At 39.2% G+C, this 19,259-nt stretch overlaps 1 protein-coding gene across 1 annotated transcript in view; it reads left to right on the forward strand.

Annotated features, from left to right (window-relative positions):
- LIN7A (lin-7 homolog A, crumbs cell polarity complex component) overlaps window positions 1-8,063 on the forward strand; it is a 173,334-nt gene extending 165,271 nt beyond the window's left edge. The window contains exon 6 of the mRNA XM_053585504.1: window positions 2,704-8,063. The gene's annotated coding sequence lies outside the window, so the exon portion shown is untranslated. The remainder of the gene's footprint in view (window positions 1-2,703) is intronic.
- Window positions 8,064-19,259: the final 11,196 nt, after the last annotated feature.

The raw sequence follows: 19,259 nt of genomic DNA on the forward strand, positions 1-19,259 counted from the left end.
TCCATACTTCCTTCCAAAAAGGTTCTATTAGAGTATTTTTTTTTTAATTTCTCTTGAGATTGTTTCTTTGGCCCATCCCTCCCACTTTTATTTTATTTTATTTTATTATTTTTTTTAGACAGGGTCTTGCTCTGTCAACCAGGCCAGAGTACAATGGCCTCATCAAATCTCACTGCAACCAACCTCAAACTCCTGAGATCAAGCAATCCTCCTGCCTTAGTCACCCGAATTGCTGGGACTACAGGTATATACCACCATGCTCAGCTAATTTTTCTATTTTTTGTAGAGACCAGGTCTTACTCTTGCTCTAACTCCTCTGCTAATTTTAATTACCTTGGGCTCAACTGGATAGCCCAGCATAATTTCTCTATTTTAACATTAGCTGATTAGCGATCTTAATTCCATTTGCAACCTTAATTTCCCTTTGCCACATCATCTAAAACATATTCATAGGTTCTGGAGATTAAGACATGAACATATTCAGGGTTAGGGAGGCACTATTCTGCTTATTACAGTGGCTCATGTAAGAGTTAGCAAGGCGATTTCATCAATAAAATTCACACTCATATGAAAAAGAGGCTTTTGCTTTTTTAAAAAAAATCACTAATCTGTACAATTATAAATCACAGGAGTGAGGTAAGTAAATGTTAAGAACATTTAGCATAGATGATACTTCCCAAAAAGTATTTCAGTGACCCACATTTTGAATGACCAGTGCTCTCAGCTGCTGGACATCTCTCAGGAAACTCACCTGTTGTGAGTACCATTCCCTCAGTGCGTGTAACTATATGATAATTTAATTCATTAAAAACTCAGTCTTCAGATCTCTTGTCACTTTGTAGCTCAGTGACCTTTAGGAAGTTATTCAGTCTAAGACTCAGTAAAATGTCTGTTGTGGAGATTATATAAGAAAAAAATTATGTAAAACTCTTGGCATAATATGTGACAGTGAGCACTCGATTTTAATTAGTAACAGCAGTAATAGTGGCGGTGTTCACGCTGCTGTGGTTCGTTTTAACCACAACGTGCAGGTGAAGTGACTCCTGACAATACCGTTGTTTTCTGCTCACTCTGCAGACCTCGGGGGATAGGGATGGGGATGGGAGTGGTTGGCATGTCTGTGGAAGGGGTGGCAGCTGGAGAGTGTCCATGCACAGCAGGCAGATGAATTTTATTAAAATCCATTTTTTCGGGCAGCACCTGTGGCTCAATGAGTAGGGCACCAGCCCCATATACCAAGAGTGGTGAGGTCAAACCCAGCCCCAGCCAAACTGCAACAAAAAATAGCCGGGCGTTGTGGCAGGCGCCTGTAGTCCCAGCTACTCGGGAGGCTGAGGCAAGAGAATCGCCTAAGCCCAAGAGCTGGAGGTTGCTGTGAGCTGTGATGCCACTGCACTCTACCGAGGGTGACAGAGTGAGACTCTGTCTCTACAAAAAAAGAAAAACTCCATTTTGTAGGTGGCTCAAGGCTGTAATCTTAGTGCTCTGGGAGAGAGAGGCAGGAGGAGTGCCTGAGCTACCGAGGTAGACGCCAGCCTAAGCAAGACTAAGACCCAGTCTCTATGAAAAATATCAAAAATTAGTCAGGCATTGTGGTAGATGCCTATAGTCCCAGCTACTTGGGAGGCTGAGGCAGGAGGATCCCTCGAATCCAGGAGTTTGAGATTGCTGTGAGCTAGGCTGGTGCCATGGTATTCTAGCCTGGGCAACAGAGTAAGACTCAGGCTCAAAAAGAACAGCAACAACAACAACAAAAAAAACTAAAAACAAAAACAGTCTAGTGCTAATGTCCTTGTGATAAAATGATTTTTCTAATACGATACCAGTAGGCTATCTAATACATACCCACAAAAGAGAAAAACTGAAATCAATTCAAGGTGGGGTGTGGGGGAACGAGGGAGAGGGGAGGAGGAGGGGGATGGGGTGCTCCCACCTAAGGGACACAACCTTATGGTGTCTGCACACCTCCTGTGGATAGCACACAAGTATAAGAGGGACTACCTAACAAATGCAAACAGTGTAACCTAATTCTTTGTACTCTCAATTAACCTCAAACAATAAAAAAATACAGTAAACATATCAGCTGCTTTAAGAAAAGACTGAAAACCATCATTTTCTCTGAAAGACCCGTCTCCTATGGAAGCGAGGCAGGTATGGGGAAGGTCTGTGGGGAGCCTGCTTCTCCAAATCTGACCATGAGGGCAGCTGCCTACTCAGTTCCACACGGTGTCAGGCTGACCTCATGGGAGGAGAGACGGGTTTAGTGTTTGCTTCAGAGAAGAAATATTGGTGCTTCTAGCCTTGCAGAGAGAGGCTTTGCTGGCTTGTACCTTGACAAAAAGCACAACTAAATGCCTGAGAGTGGCAATTTAAATGTTATTTATTCTTTGCCTTCATGGAGAAAAAATAGAATCATCTGGAAATGAGAAGAACTGTTCTACATTTGAAATGTTTCCAAACTGGTGTTCTTTATTTCATTTTAGGGAATAACTGTGGCTTTTCCATCCTCATTCGAGAATTACTTCCTTTGCAAACATCAAACAAGATTTTTTTGCATGTGTGGAAGATGAGGCATGAATGATAACGCCCAAAATAATCCTTGCCGTTCTCACATAGCACATGCTCTTTTGATATTTTTGGCATATCATAGTTGACAAATGAATACTAATCACTGATTTTTCTTTACTCTTTCCCCCCTTTCAGGCCCTGGAGGAAAAGCTACTTGATCAAACATCTGATATTCACAAATTGAAACCGTGCTTCAGAATCCCAGCACATAGTAACAGGAAAAGACAACACTGATAATTATACCTATCAAGAAGCTGTGAACACGTGGTGTATAAATTCTTTACCAAGGCCACTCGACATCGTCTTTCTCTGGGCTTGAACCCCCACTGTTCACGTGCTCGTCACACACATAGACCTTCCATTCACTGCAGTGGGAATTCTCAGTGTGTAAAGGGAGAGGTTTTCCAGTCTGCAGACTGAAACCGTGTAAGAAGAATAAAGTCTGTGACTTTTGAATAAATCACCAGGGCCAGGATTAAATGAATCTTTGGTCCATAACTTTTGCAGAGATTAGCAAACCCCCTCATTAGCCTGTACTTCAAACTGCATCAGTTCAAGGTTGTTGCCACTTGAAAGAAACCTACACATTGCCCCTCACCCTGACCTGTTCCACGGTCCGTATCGCTGAGCTATCTGATCTGAAATTCTAGTTCATTGCAAATACGACCTCTGTTCTCCTGAAAATGGCAAGTTATTATACCATGTTTATACTCTGTTCAGGTTCTAGAGGCAATTGGCTTTTTATTTTGTTGCCATGCATTTTATTATGTATTCGGAAAGGGTGCCAATCTTAACTTTTCAGTTTGCTGGAAGCAAGGATAGGAACTCTAGTATTATATATTTTTTAATTTAAGTATTACTTGTATTTACTATTATTAATTCTATCATAATATAATGTATATTTATTCCACTAAATACATATTATCAAGGTGCATTGGTTACAATTTAGGGGGTTTTTTCTTACCAAGTGTTTTTTGAGTGTGGTAAGAAAATACTAGCAAAAGGCCTAGTTTCATGAACTGATCTTCACAGGATACCTGTAAGCCCACTCTCATTAGTTCTTAGTTAAGTTTTATATTTTTTGATTGATAAATTCTAGAGAAATCTAAACTACCAAAGCTGATGTGCTATCATAGAAGTCTATTTAATACTTTAAAGCTTAGGGCTTCATAAAATTAAACTATAATATACGTGCATACATATTCAAATATATATGTCATACAAAGCTTATGTCACTTTCCCCAAATATAAACTGGATTCAAGGGATATTCTTCTTCCTAAAATTGGACATATGGAAACCAGTGATACACAACAGACGTTCCTTCTTCTGTAGAGAAGACACTCACTTTGTTACACATATTCCCATAGGTAAGTAGACCGTGCAATAACATCTTCTAGAAAGTATCATTCACTGAAAAATTATCTGCAAGAACCACCTACACAGATTATAATTTTTGACTTATCGTAAATCTAGACACCTAAGCCTGATTTTACTTTACTGAATGAAAAGGAAGCAATAATTATCGGCACTTAATACCTTAAGCACAAAAATGTACCTGAAAGAAAGAATGATTGCCCAGTTGAAGCATTCTAAATAGATCATGAAAACTGAGGCAATTATTTGAATATTGTCTTAGTTTTCAAATGTAGAAATTGAGTCCCCAAAATATTCCCCAAGAATACATTTAATATTTCAGATAGTCCCCCAAAGTACATATTTATGAAGCTCAGCTTAAAGATTATCTTCTTGAAAATGAAATAAAACCATTCAGAACTACCCAGTACATTTTCTGTTGCCCCTTTGGGTGGTAAGAAAAGGGGCAACAGAATACCAAGTTCCCCCAGCTCATCACACTACGTCACTCCCCAGGGCAGACAGCAAAGATACCAGAGATATGCTGATTTCAACAACATGGTAACAGATTCCCATCCGTGAATGCATATCATTTTTTACTAGAGTGAACTGGAGAGGGGGAGGAGGGGCAGTAAGGACCCCCAGTGTTTTGTAAAGTAGGTTTACAAAAGAGAATGAGTGGAGACCAAGTGAGTATTACTCAGTTTGAAAGAGATAGCTCACATTTTTATAAGAAAAGTTTAATAAAACATATATTTCAGTTATCACTTAATGAAGGAATATTAAAGCTATTCAGGCAATGCCACAAAATTCTCATAAAGGGAAATCATTGCATGCTTGAAATGAGAAAATGGTCATTTCACTACATTGTATAAATTTGGAGCTCCTGGTGAGTATGTTTTCACTTAGTTGTAAGTGTTCGGTTAATAATAAAGTTATCACATAGTTTCATGTCAAGCCCAATATTGTCACGATGTTACAGAAGAAACTGTAAAATAAGCAGGTAGTTTACGTTTGTGTTTTCTAGAAGTCTCTGTATTGTATGCTTCATTTGCATAATGCTAAATGCTGATGAATATACGCCAGGTTGTTTTGTCAAAGTGAAGGAGCGCTTATCACACCTGCTGCATTTAGGACAGACTGCATGTCACAGATGGCCAGTTTTCTCCAGTAAAATTTAGTTAGTTTAAATTTAAGCCTTTCTCTAAAGTTTAAATCAAAAGTAGCCATTCCTAAGACGCATAGAGAGGCCACTCGTGGTTCCCTTAAGTTACACAGAAGTCAGAAGGAAAAGGAAAGAATTTATCACAACTGGCACTAATGCTTTTTATTATTAATAATCGTGAGTCACTGACACGTCCCAAATCATACCGAAATAAATATCAGGTTGCTCTCACATGAAATTCAATCTTCAATTTAATAAGCCAATTAGGTATTAAGAGTTAGAGGGAAAAACCTGCTATGAACTTTGTCTGAAATCCAGGTGACTTTAAGTTCTTTCTCGTGGTCAAATAAATGGCCAGTGGGACAGATTTTTCTAATCATTTTGCTGCTATGATTTTGAAGGCAAGTATGTGGGGCATAGTTCAGGAAAAGAATTTCCAAACCTTTTCACAGGAACATTCACATTTTGATTCTGTTGCCATTTGAGACAGAACATCTGCAGAAAGATAATGAGCTTAAATTACAATTGACTTTCGAAAGAATAACAGACTTTTGTGCTCCCTCGATTGTGTCATCAATAGGGAATTCTCTAGTTGTGTGAACAAACTACAATCTTTTAAGACAATGCTAAGATGTAAATGCAAAATCTAGCAGGCAGGGGCTTTTTAAGGATTTGAAGCTGTTTTAGAGAACTTGGCTAGAGATGGATTAGACCAATTTACAAATGTAGTTTTCAACTGTGACATCAAACGGAGCTTATCTCACTTTATCTTACTCAACTGTGCCTGTAGGACTCCAGTATGTGGAATTTTGTCTACGTTATTTTATACATCTCCAAGACATTTGTGGATGTGTGAGTAATGTCTGAATATTTTATCTTTCAGTTAGTTTGTGTTTATCATGCAGATGTATCCTGTTAGTTAGACCAGCGTTAGACAACGTCCTGAAGTGTGGAAATGAACACTCTGAAAATTCAGGGAGGCCGACATAGAACAAGATTTCCAAAACATGGGGTGATCTGACCCCTAGCATAACTCTCTAGATTGCAAACTCCAGGAGCAAAAGGATTGCAACTATCGCCTTGGTGACTGCCTTGCACAGTGTAGGCACTCATTAACATTTGTTGAATGAATGAATGATTGACTCAGTGAAGAAACAAATGGATTTTGCCTTCTGAAGACTTCCCAGAATTTACCAGCTTACATGTGTATCAAATTGATTGACAATATAATTTCTAAAATTTGTAGTTAGAGCCAAAATCGACACGTCATGAAAACTTTTTGAGATGTATGAATTTGGAATATAAAGACTTTAAAAGCATTGAAGATTGGAAAACGGAGAACGTTTGAACAATTGATAAGCGGCAATGTTTGGGGATTTGGAGTTTTTATAATGAATGAAACCCAACATTTCTAGTTCTTTATGAAAGCTCCTTCCACTATTTTGCAGATACAGAACTCCATTTTTAAATTTTATAAAATATTTTGTTTTCATTTTTTAAAAAAGATGAAAGTCCCATCATTAAGCATATTATTAATATCCCTTCAGTATTCATGAACCGTTTTTCTATAAGGAACTCATAGTAATTAGAGACACCATCTCTAAATCTACTTTTAAAGATCACTTTTTCTTTCCTATTGGATTCTTAGAATGTACTGATCTAAAATTTAATCATATGCCTATATAGAATTTTCTCTGTTTATTCATTTAACAAATATTTATTGTATGCCTAGTGTGTGCTGGGTTCCAGAAGTCCAACAGCAAATAGGACAGACATGCTCCCTTCATGGAGTTTACTATGAAGAAAAACTCCTCCAGGCTGACTCCAGCAATAAGTAGGGTTTGTTTTCCATCTGACAGGTGTTCTCCCTTCACACCTGACAGAAGGGAATAAAATTCCTTTTCTATGGAAATCAGGAATAGAGTTGCATAGATTTATGTAAGCTTGATTTTTCTAAGCACACCACTGAAAAGCAACTGCTTAATTTATTTATAAACCACAGTTATACTGCTGTATGGTAGGTAACTACCCTGTTTCCCTGAAAATAAGACAGTGTCTTATTTTAAGGTGTGCTCCCAAAGATGCGCTAGGTCTTATTTTCAGGGGATGTCTTATCTTTCCTGTAAGTAGGTCTTATTTTCGGAAGATGTCTTATTTTTGGGGAAACAGGGTAATAGTTTACTGATTATTTACATTTATTCAGCTCTACACTATTTTCCAGCTACTGTGCTCAGTGCTTTCATGGACTATCTCATTAAATTCCTTCAACAACTCTATTCATTAGGTTCCATTTTATAGACAAGAAAACTGAAGCACATATATGTATATTATGTGATTTGCCCAAGGTCACACAGCTAGCAGGTAGAACTGGGATTTGAACCCATGCAGTCTGACACAAGAGTGCATGTGTCCAATCATCATCTGTGGTTTGGGAGACATCACTACATGAAAATGAATGAGTCATTAAAGTAAATGAGTCACTGCATATACAAGTACTTTGAAATTTTAAAGTAGTATACAAAAAGATATTAGTAAAACATTACTCATGGTCAACAAATCGTATCAGTGGCAGAAACAGGGTGAGAACGCAATCTTCTGTCACAGCACACTCATGGACAAAGCTGGAGGGTAAAAAAGTGCAGAGCAGAGAATTTCTGATGTGTGATTAGTATTTTGACGACTTTGCAGAATTATTTCTTGTTTAGCCACTATGTCTATTTGGTGCTACAAAACCTGGAAGAACAAAAATCCCTGCTGTAAGGGCTTATAATAAATACACAGTGTGGAGATGAGCCAAGGATGTTTCACATTTATGGGGAAGGACTAGGCAATAGTACCATTTTCTCACGATTCGCATGTGTATCATGTCTTTCCAATTGTTTTCACTATTTTTCTGAAAGAGCTGCAAATTTGTGCAGTGGTTCAACCTGACCAAAGTGGTATTATGCTGCTGGGAAGTAAAAGTATTAGACACCAGACTGGAAGTATTGTTTTCATTATCAAATGACTTTACGTTCTTTTGAAGTATGGATATGAAGGTATTTTTAAATGCTGATGGCGCCTGCATGTTCAGATGCTAAAGCTTTTGTGTTTCTTCATTCCTGACAACACAAACTATTTTCTCCTTTCTGTTCTCAAACTCAACACTGAACACTCCATGACCAGATGTGAGGGGATTTTCCCAAGAAGTTCTCCAAGCAGGTACCAACTGGGTGTCCTATAATTCAGTTTCATTCTGAAGCTGTCTACCTAGATAAGAATGTCAGATTTCACAGGGCAAGTGCTCAGTCTCATAGCATGCCCCCCAATTGCAAGTACTAGGTTGTCACCTGTTCTTCTGACCAACTGTCTACAAACTGGGGTTCTCACACTCCCCTCCATTGATTGAATGGATTCAATCAATTTGTTGGGATAGCTCATGAAACTCAGGAAAGCACCTGTTGAGTTGACCAGTTTATTATCAAGGACACTAATAAAGGATACAGACGAACAGCCAGATGAAGACATGGATCGGACATGTATGAAAGGGCAGACCTTTTATGCCCTCTGAGTGCACCACCTTCCCAGTATTTCATGGTTCAGCAACCCAGAGCTTATCAAATCTCTTTGTCTAAGAGTTTTTACAGAGCTTGATCTCAACCCCTTCTTTCAGCCCCATCCCACACTTTCCTGGAGGTTGGCAGAGAGGTGAAAATTTCTAACCCTCTAATCGTTTTGCCTTTGGCTGACCAAAGCTGTCTAGGGTCCCCACCTAGTCACCTCATTTGTATAAAACCAATGAAGCTCATGATGACTACCAATAGACACACATCTACCACTCAGGAAATTCAGTATGACCAGAACCAGGGACAGGACCAAATACATTTTATATTATTCTACAGGTCCTGAAATCTACATGAAGGACAAAAATAATATTGCTCTAACATTATGGACCACAGTTATGTAGGTGAGTGTTCACATTCACACAGGCTAGCAAGAACCGATCCCTTCAGGGGAAATAGGATATCCCTGGTTTTCCTGTCATGGTGCCATTGCCCTTTACTTGCAGAGCGATTATACCCATTATGTAAATTATTCTTTCTCAGTCCCTCCCTTCCCCAGTTAATAGGTCAGGTGATACTTAGATTCTAGTTCATATTGGTGGAAGCAAGAGTCTTCTTAAGAAAACTTTTTCATTACCTCAATGTTCTTTTCTACTACCTACTAATTAGCCCCTTCCAAATAATTAACATTCTATAAAGTTTAACTTCCCAGATAAACTTCACCAGTGATGAAGTTCAAATTTCTTACGTTCAAAATTATATTTGTTGGGCGGTGCATGTAGCTCGGTGGATAGGGTGCCAGTCCCATATACTGAGGGTGGCAGGTTCAAACCCGGCCCAGCCAGCTAAAACAGCAATGAGAATTGCAACAAAAATAGCTGGGTGTTGTGGTGAGCACCTGTAGTTCTAGCTACTTGGGAAGTTGAGGCAAGAGAATTGCTTAAGCCCAAGAGTTGGAGGTTGCTATGAGCTGTGACGCCACAGCACTCTACCAAGGGTGACAAAGTGAGACACTGTCTCAAAAAAAAAAAATATATATCTATATATTTTGTTAATATATGTTTGTATTTGTTAACTTCTCTCAACCTTCTTTTTGGCATTTTTATTGCTATTAATGATATTACCATTCTCTGCACAGAATGCCATCTTTCTCACTATTCACATCAATTCTTAGCTTTAGAGTCTATCTTGACAAAGCCTTTTGAAACTATCTTCTATTTCCACCATTCTTAACTATGTGTAGGACCTTAGTACCTTTTCCTAGGTACTCTTTGTAAGCTTTTAACTGTTTTCTTAATCACAAAGTCTTTCCAATTTTCCCTACATATTGCTGCTAGATAACTCTTTGAAGTAATTCCAGGGTTAAAATTCTCTAAGGGTCTACCATTTCACACATACAAAAAAGAAAAATGAAATACAAATTTTCATATTCTTAGTCAAAACTCTCTGAACCAGAACATTAATATGGTATCAAAGAGGAAGGACGTTACAATGCCCGCCCATCCATGAAGATTATGGAACACAAAATGTGCTGGTATTGAAATATGATACATGAACATTGAAATAAAAGTCATGGGGTTTCATGACACTGAAAAAAATCTCAAGTTTTTCTTCTAGATGAAATTAAATACAAAGATAAACTAGAAGTGCTCTATGGTGAAGATACCTATATCTGGTTATACGCCAGATATAACCCACATATTCCAAAGTATTTGCTTAGAGAGTGTGTGTGTGTGTGTCTGTGTGCGTGTGTGCACACGCATTCGCATGTATGTGTAATGATGGTGGTAGGCAAGGTGCAGGGATAGGCTAACATACTAATATTAGGACGAGATGGTTTGATATGGCATTTCCTACCATGTAGCACTACATTCCTAGCCTTCTTGTTCTGTCTGGCAGTCCAGGCTGACTGCTATCTATTCCTAGAAACTGTCCCAAACTTTCCTTCCTCTGACCTTTTTATTGTTTCTGAAATGTCTCTTCTCTTCCTCCATTAAAAATTCTCAAGTCTTTAAGACACATTTGAAATGATTCCTCACCCGAGAAGATTTCCCAATTTTTTCTGGGCCTATTGCTTATCTATTCCATCATCAAACCACATTGTGATATTTATACCCCCTTTTAGCTCTTTTCTTAGCATTTCTTATATAAGACCCTTTTGTGTGTTTATCATTTTAACTTCCCCTACCGTTAGTAATTACCTGCAAAGTGGGTGTTTAATGTAATGTTTTTTAAGAGGAATTACCTTTTCACTTGTCAACTTTATAGAATGAGTTGAATTCTTCTGGGTCTATCTCGGTTCCCTGTAGCTCACCCATGAAGTTCATCTGAAGTAAGAACTCAACACTATACACTTTTAAAAGAGAGAAGAACCTTAATTATTGAGTGTCTTGATTTTTTTAAAAAAGAGTACAAATATAAAAGTCTTTAACACTTATTCCCTAGGTTTTTCTGTAAAATATTTTAGATGATTTTATTGCTTATACATTTTGCTTTCCTATTTCATAAGAGAAATGCTTTAAAGTAAAAGTGGGTTTCAAATCAGATGGCAACATCATACTATTTTTGTATTACCAAGTCCTGTATTAACAGTCCTGCCTGCTGTTCTGTCCACATCAGTCCTCCCCCTGTCCCAAAGGCATTGCATCTGGAGCAGGAGATTGTGAGACTACTTCCTATTGTCACAACTGATATAGCTTAGATAGGGAGATAAAACTTCACAGTAGAAATCCTAATATTTCCTTAGCTTCAGCCCACATTGTATTCCACGGTGTTCAACTCTCACTTAACCACGATATTCATCAGGTCTCTCCCCCAACCCAGGTTAGAAAATGCAATATCCTGAAGGATAATTCCCATACATGGACTAGCACCTATTTTTTTTTTTTATTCTTTCAGTTATAGTGAGTACAAACAGAACTTCAAAAAATATCTTGAAGAAACACAACATAGTGTCAAAGAATCTAATTGTTACCTCTCCTGTAAATCTTTGCTGCTTATGGACTTCTGTTCATTAATGGTACTGTTGTATCTAAAAGGACTATAAAGGTGAGAAACTGACCTGCTGCCACGAAGAATTGGTATCCGTAGAAGGTCTAGACCTGGATTTTTTGTAACATAACTGCCTAGCATAGTGTCCTCAGCTTGGCTGATCCAGATTTTTGTTTTTTATCTGAGAAACCCAAATAGGAAGTCTCAGTTAACATCAGTTTTCTCAGAATAATTATTAATAGCACCCCCCCTTTACTCTCAGAAGTGTCCCAATTTAGCGAATACGTTATGTGGCCAACATATCAACAAGTGATAGAGCACTGGGAGAACTCTTCATATTAACCTCCCTCAATCCACGAGATGATTAGGAGGACACTTTTTGTTAAAAGTAATCAAGATACAACTCAGTTGTATTTGAATGGAAGAGAGCGAGAAGAGAGAGAGGGGATTAACTGCCTCCAAATTAGGTCAGATGCAGGTCAGACTCTAACCTCTCAATTAGGTCAGATTTGGGTCTCGACTTCCCACCTCTTTTCACTCCACCGTCTTTCTCAGCTCTGTTGGTCTTTCCTCTTATTGTCTGTTCTCTGCTACTGCAGTCATTTTCTCTCCCTTATCTGTTCCTCTTCTAGTCCCTTACAGCACCACACCTATACTCTTGTACCTCTTAAACTAAAAGGAAAAAAAGAGCCAGGTTCAGTGACTCAGGCCTGTAATCCTAGCACTTTGGGAGACTGAGGTGGGTGTGTTCAGGCATTCAGAACCAGCCTGAGCAAGAGGGAGGTCTTTTCTCTACTGAAAAAAGAAAAACTAGCCAGGTGTCCTAGGGAGCACCTGTAGTCCCAGTTACACAGGAGGCTGAGGCAAAAGGCTCTCTTGCGCCCAGGATTTTAAGGTTGCTTTGAGTTATGATGCATGGCACTCTACTCTAGTTCAGGGCAATAGAGTGAGACTGTCTCAAAAAAAAAAAAAAAGAGTGTGTGAGGCTCACTCCCTGAATCCAGTCACTACGAGACCTAGTCAATAACATCCTTATGCCTCCTGGCCATCCACTTAACAGGGAAGCCAGGAAGAGTGGGACACTGGCAGCTCTAGCAGAAGGCAAGTTGAGAAAATAATCACAAAAGGACACAGATATCAAATTGGAAGAATTCAGTTAATAGATGAAATAACATATTACCTGAATATTCTGCATAGAAGAGATGCCAACCCAAATGGATGCTAAAAGTTCAGTGGGATATGGGAGATATGAAGGAATATGGAAGAGCATTGAGATTGCCATTGATTGCAGGCGGATCACTACCCCATATCTTGACTAAGAGCCAAAATCATTTATTTTGTTCTTCCTGAAAGTCATCAGTGTAGGCTAGGCTCAGCCAGGCAGTTCTGGAGTTGGTGGCTGGGCTACCCCATGTGTCTGCCGGTTGACATCAGCTCAGCAGCTATGCTTCTAGAGTTGGCTAACTCCCAACCAAAGTGACTCAACTCTCCTTCACATGGTCTATTCTCCAGCAGGCAGTCTGGGGATGTTCTTATGGTAGAAAAAAATAAGAGAAAGCAAAAGTCTACAAGGCCTTTTGAGAATTAAGCTTAGACTGGCACAACATCCCTTCCATCAGTTTCTTATTGGCAAGTCACGCCAGCCCAGATTCAAGAATTGGGGGGAAAGTCTCTATCTCTTGCCCAGTGTCAAAAGCATTAATACACAGAAGGGCATAAAATCTTCAATGCTTTTACTGAAGTAGATTACTGGAAAAACATCTTGAGTAGGAAAAGCTATAGTTAAAGCTAATATTTATTTATCGAGTTGTATTTTTCCTCTAAATTGGTCTCTTATTAACCTTTATCTTTTATCAGGATACTTCTGTATCCTTTCTAATTTGTAAGTGTCCAAACAATGACCAAAGGTGCCCCTCTTGCTGGAAACGTGTTTATAATGGCAGATACCCTTGTAGTTCTCATCTGACCCATACCCAACTTGTTTATATCAACATAGCCACTCCCTAGGAGTGCCCTAGGGATAAGCTCTGGTGTATCAGCCAGGTTGAACACAGAGGAGGCAGCGCCACAATACACATGGAATGAATGAAGCTGCTGTATTACTTAGAGATCCCAAAGACAATAGGGCAGCAGACTTTTCAAGGCCAATGGGAAGGAAGGGGCTGTCCAGGACACACATATTCTACCACCAAGTTAGGAGTAAGAGATATAGAGTGACAAATCTGTAGCCTGAAGCCTGTATTATAAAACAGAGTATTACCGAGGTGGGTTTCCAGTGGGGAACATTAGAGTAAGAGGCAGTCTCACTGTGACAAGATGTGGTCACAGTGACCTATTTGCAAAGTCCATGCAGGTTGTGGGGGTGAGCGAAGCAAGTCAAGTATGTTATACCCATCTGACCCTTAGGGAAGTGGTCATCAGAAGGCAATTGTGGCAGTCAGATGTCTGGATGAACCCCTTGAGGAACAGGGAGGAAGAGGAAAACAGAAAACACTGTCAAAGGTTACCAGGGACTGCTTCTGGTATGACAGAGTCAAATCTATTGACTCATTGAATATGGGAAGTTGAACTATCTGTATCCAAAATGAATGATGAAGCAACATAAAATTAAGAGAATTCACTATATGAGTGCTTGCTTTGTGTCAAGTACTATTCTAAGAGCTTTGCATAAATTAACACATTTTAAATCTTGCAACGTCCTTCGTTTTCGAGACACCGACTCCCTGTATATGGAAGTCTAGATGGAGCTTTTTTAAAGCAAAAGAAACATAACTGGATTCAAGGTCAAGAATTCTCTCTGCCCTGGATGGTAGTCCCTCGTCAGAAGTTTAGCCACGTGGCCTTGACACTGCTGGCTTCCCAGCTGCCTACGTAGAATGTGACAACTAAAATGATGGGTTGGACTTCTTTTTAAATCAAACTAAATACAATCTATTGAAGCAGATATAATAGGATGCTGATAGAAAAAGAATATTCCTATTGGCCCAGAATTATGGCTAAGATTAAATCTGAAGTCAACATTTACCATGTATATACCCATACTCTCAAAAAAATCTTTTACTTTCTAATTGCAATAGGGTTGTCCCAGCTCACTTCAACTTCTCCATCTCCATCAAAGATCACATCAACAGAGAGAAAGATAGACAGGGAATGAAGGTTTTTGGAGGGAAGGTTTTCCAACTCCACATCCACTCCCACACAGCCCAGGCCGTGTCAATGAGGAGAGCTTCAAGATGAACTCTCCTGAAGATGTAGAGGAGCCTTGGTTTAAATATTTGTCTCCTCCAAAACTCACATTGAAACTTTATCTCTAATGTAATAGTATTAAGAGGTGAGGTCTTTAAGGGATGATAATGGCATGAGAGCTCTGCCCTTGTGAATTGATTAATCTGTTATAGATTAATGGACTTGTGGGTTGATAGAGAATGGGCTTTTTTTTTTTTTATTAACTCATAGCTGTGTACATTGATATGATCATGGGGCATCACACACTAGCTTCATGGGTTTTATGGAAGTGGGTCTGTCATCAAAGCCAGTTTGGCTCTCCTTCATCTGCCTCTCGCCACCTGATGCCCTGTGCTGTCCCAGGACTCTGCAGAGGGTCCCAGCAGCACAAAGGCTCTCATCAGATCTAGCCCCTCAAGCTCAGACTTCTCAGACTACAGAACTGTAAGAAATAAATGTATTTTCTTTATAAATTACTCAGTCTCAGGTATTCAGTCATAGCAACATAAAACAAACTAAGAGGCGATTATAAAGAAAAATTGCTGGAAACTCACTCCCCAGCTAGGTAGTGCTGAGCTGCAGAAATCTATAGTTTCCCCCAAATGCTTTGTTTCTGTAACCCAATGTCATGAGGTTTTTAGAAGAACTCTGAAATGTGTCCGTGAGGTGTGACATGTTTGATTTCACATGTATCCTTGGTGAGGGTAGGTGAACCAAGATACTAAGACAGGAAAGCCTTCCAAGGGCCTGTACCCACAGAGCTTGAAGAGAAGGCACTTGGGAAGATGATGGGGACAAATCTCACTTCATCCCAATGCTCTGTTCTCATGGTTCATAAAAGAAAACTCCACAGTGCCTTTGGGTCCATATGATGGATCCTGGGAGGGGCTTGGATGGACTTGGATGTCACATAAAAGTCAAACTGCTATATTAATTTCTAAATACTTAATTGCCTCTGACCCATAGCAAACCATTCATGGACCAAAATCAGTCTATGGAACAGTTTTAGCAGGACTCCTTAAGCATAATCTGAGTATGAAGAACTTTGGATTAAATATAAACCTCTTAAAGTTTTAGATAAATAGAACTAGATTTAATTTCAAGAAACATAAGCAACAAGGAAGTTGTGGAAACTGCCCATGATACTGGTTAAAAGACTTGTAAGGAGGAATTCAACAAAACACTGAAGAAAAAAAAAAAAAAAGAGCGGAAAACATTGTTTATACCTCCAAATGTAGAGATTCTTTAGTAAACTCATTACATATATAATTCCATTCTATGGCTCAGTGCCCTATAAGTCAGTGGTTAGGGTGCCAACCAGGTACACGGGGGCTGGCGGATTCAAACCTGGCCTGGGCCTGCTAAACAACAATGACAACTATAACAAAAAAACAGCCGAGCATTGTGGCAGGCACCTGTAGTCCCAGCTACATGGGGGGCTGAGGCAATAGAATTGCTTAAGCCCAAGAGTTTGAGGTTGTCTAACAAGGGCAACATAGTGAGACTCTGTCTAAAAAAAAAAAAAAAATTCCATTCCATTCCCATTTTATGTCACCCTTCTTGGATGTGCTTATACTGGAATGAGTTCCAATCCTAGCAGGGCACCTGCTTTAAAATCTAACCAATTAGAATAACAGATCTAATTGCTGTGTTCATTGGCAGGTATACAACAGAACATTAGAAAAATTTATTTTCCCCACAAAGTATAGGCAGGTTTTCTATCAGCAGACTTATTAGACTATTTAATTACATAATTTTTATTCAAAACAACAATTCAATGGAGTTCAGAACTCTGCTAAAATGGTTAATCAACCCAGACTGTTAGGTTTCCTCTGGGGAAAGGGGTAAGGGGTGGGGGCAGGAACCATAGAAAGAAGAAAAGGAATTAACAAAATAAGAATAAAATCATTCCTGTTTGAAGGAAGGCTGTCTTAGACTGATGTGATAAGGTCAGAAGGGAAAAGGAAGCCTGGCCTAGGGCAAGACACAGCTGGCAGTGAAAAGGTGCGTTAGGGGAAAGCAGGTTGCCTTCTGCTCTCTTGCTTCAGGCTGCTTCCTATGCAGAGATCTACAGGAGAACTCAGGCCCCTGGAGCCAGTGTCCACAGGCTGTTCAGGGGAGCAGGCCAAACTCAACTGTCAGCCTGGCTTCAGGCACTCACACCTACCTCTTTCCCTTCCACACCCCCAGGGCTGGGGGATCACTATGGATGATAAGTGTGCCCTCCTACTGCCTTTGGGAGTTGAGGGAAAATCCAGCATAGCTAAACTGCTTGGTGGGGAGATTCAGTTGGGAGCTCTTATAACTGGTTTAATAGTGCCTGGGGCTCTTCTCTTTCCCTTTTCCTGGGTATCTGAGACTCTAACTTAGACTAGGGTCTGTTTTTTTTTTTTTTTTTTTCCCAGCCTTCCTAGAATGATCATTGGGAGTGCAACAGTTTAGCCCAGTTAAAGAAGAAAAACAGAGAATTTATAATGGGAACAAGGAGGGGTATTTCTCAGACCCCAAGGCCTTCGGAAAAGAGCAGAGTGTCATCTCCACTTATGTAGCTCGTTCCCAGCCCTGCCTGTATGTCTGCTTCATTCATTTCTCTGCCTGCACTGGCTTTTTCACGTTTATGTGCTGTGAGTGCAGGATGCCCACACTGCAGCACCTCTAAGGAGGCTTACAATTTCTCTCCTCGACAACTGCAAGAAGCTGGAAAGTAACTCTCATTGGCAATGTGACCAAGAATATGGGGCCGTGTGGTATAAACTACAGCTGCAGGGATGGGTAGGTGGGACAGGTGGAATAGCAAAGTTAATGATTCATGAGACCCTAACAGATACTCCCCCCATAGAAAAAGAGCCTGGTGTAACATATTACTCTGCATTTGGAAACATCTGATGAATCCTCCAGGATCATTTGTACAATTTTGCAAATGCACCAACTGATGGGGTAAGTGGGGCTGTTTTGTCACACAAGCTAACTGGACCTTGAGCTATTTATCAGTTTAGAAAAGAGTGAGTTTTTATTTTCATATTTTTGCCAGTTTTTTTTTTACCCAAAGAGAATGAATGCCTTTTGTTAAATCATCTGTGCAAAAGGTGTTTTTTTTTAAGCGTTTTTGTTTTGTTTGCAATCCATCTACATGGAGCATCTTTTGCAATTCAAACAAAGGTGACATTGATGGCCTAGTAATTTTTACTAACATGCTTAATAAATACTTGTCACTTTGTGAATAATGAATCTCTAGTCACTTAAATATTAAGAGCTCTGAATAACAATTGTTATCTCCTACACGATTGGAAACACAGAATTGATGTCTCACTCTCTGAATTTCTTTGATCCGTATGGAGACAGAATCACTGTATTTATCTTCCTTTGCACCTGTACCATCCCCACAGCATAGCTCAGCATGGACCAATAAGCTAATGTTGGGTCACATACATTCAGGGGTCTTTACCAATACAGAATCTCTAAGATTGCTTTTTGAACCACATAGATGGTATTTAGTAAATTATTAATGAACTCTTAGTTCTTAGAGTAATTTCATGGTTTAGGACAATCACTTAACCTTGCTGGTTAGCTAAAAACACAAATGACCAAAGTTTCAGCCATCAAATTAAGTATAATTGATTCATGACAAACCAGTATTGTTTGACTGCTATGTCTAAAGTCCATACACTAAGAATGGAAAATATTTCCTTAATTAAGCATTTACACACATCCTAGACTGAAGAAGAGATGGAACAAAGGATTATACAGAAAATCCAATTCCCAAAGGAGGTAGATTATCTTTTGCATAATTCTGTCCCTTCAAATATTTAAATTTTGCTCTTCTGCAACAGCAGTATCAAATCTTTGGTCATCAGAATATATCTCCATCATTAAAAATGGATGAAGCCAATATGCTAATCCATCTCATTGTCTATGCAAGGAAGAAAATAATCAATAATATGGTTCACTGCCATTATCAACACAAGCCCAGAATCCCTCTGAGTTAGTTCTCTTAGTCCTCTTCGCTTCCTGAATTATAGACATTAATTTTATATTATTTAGATAAATGCCCAATTTAGATCAGGGAGAAGCACGCCAAACAGTAGGAGAAAGTTTTGCTTTTCCCAGCCTGCTAAAGAAACTAGATAGGCCAATAAATAGAGGACTATGGTACTTATATGTCCCAGGGAAATTTGCCTACTGGGAAGGGATCTTAGATGAGATGGAGGGTTGTTTAGATTTTGTTTCTTCTGTTATATGATAGTGGTGGCAAAGACGTAAAGACCATTGAGTTTAAAAGATAAAAGCACTTTCCTTACATTAGAGACATAGACATTGATTCACTCTGGGGATGGAATGTTAGGAGGGTGACCTTTTAGTTAATAAAATGCAAAACCACTAACTATCCAGGCTTTATTCTCAGAGGAAACAGAAT

The sequence above is a fragment of the Nycticebus coucang genome, chromosome 3 (assembly GCF_027406575.1).
Source record: "Nycticebus coucang isolate mNycCou1 chromosome 3, mNycCou1.pri, whole genome shotgun sequence".
NCBI lineage: Eukaryota > Metazoa > Chordata > Mammalia > Primates > Lorisidae > Nycticebus > Nycticebus coucang.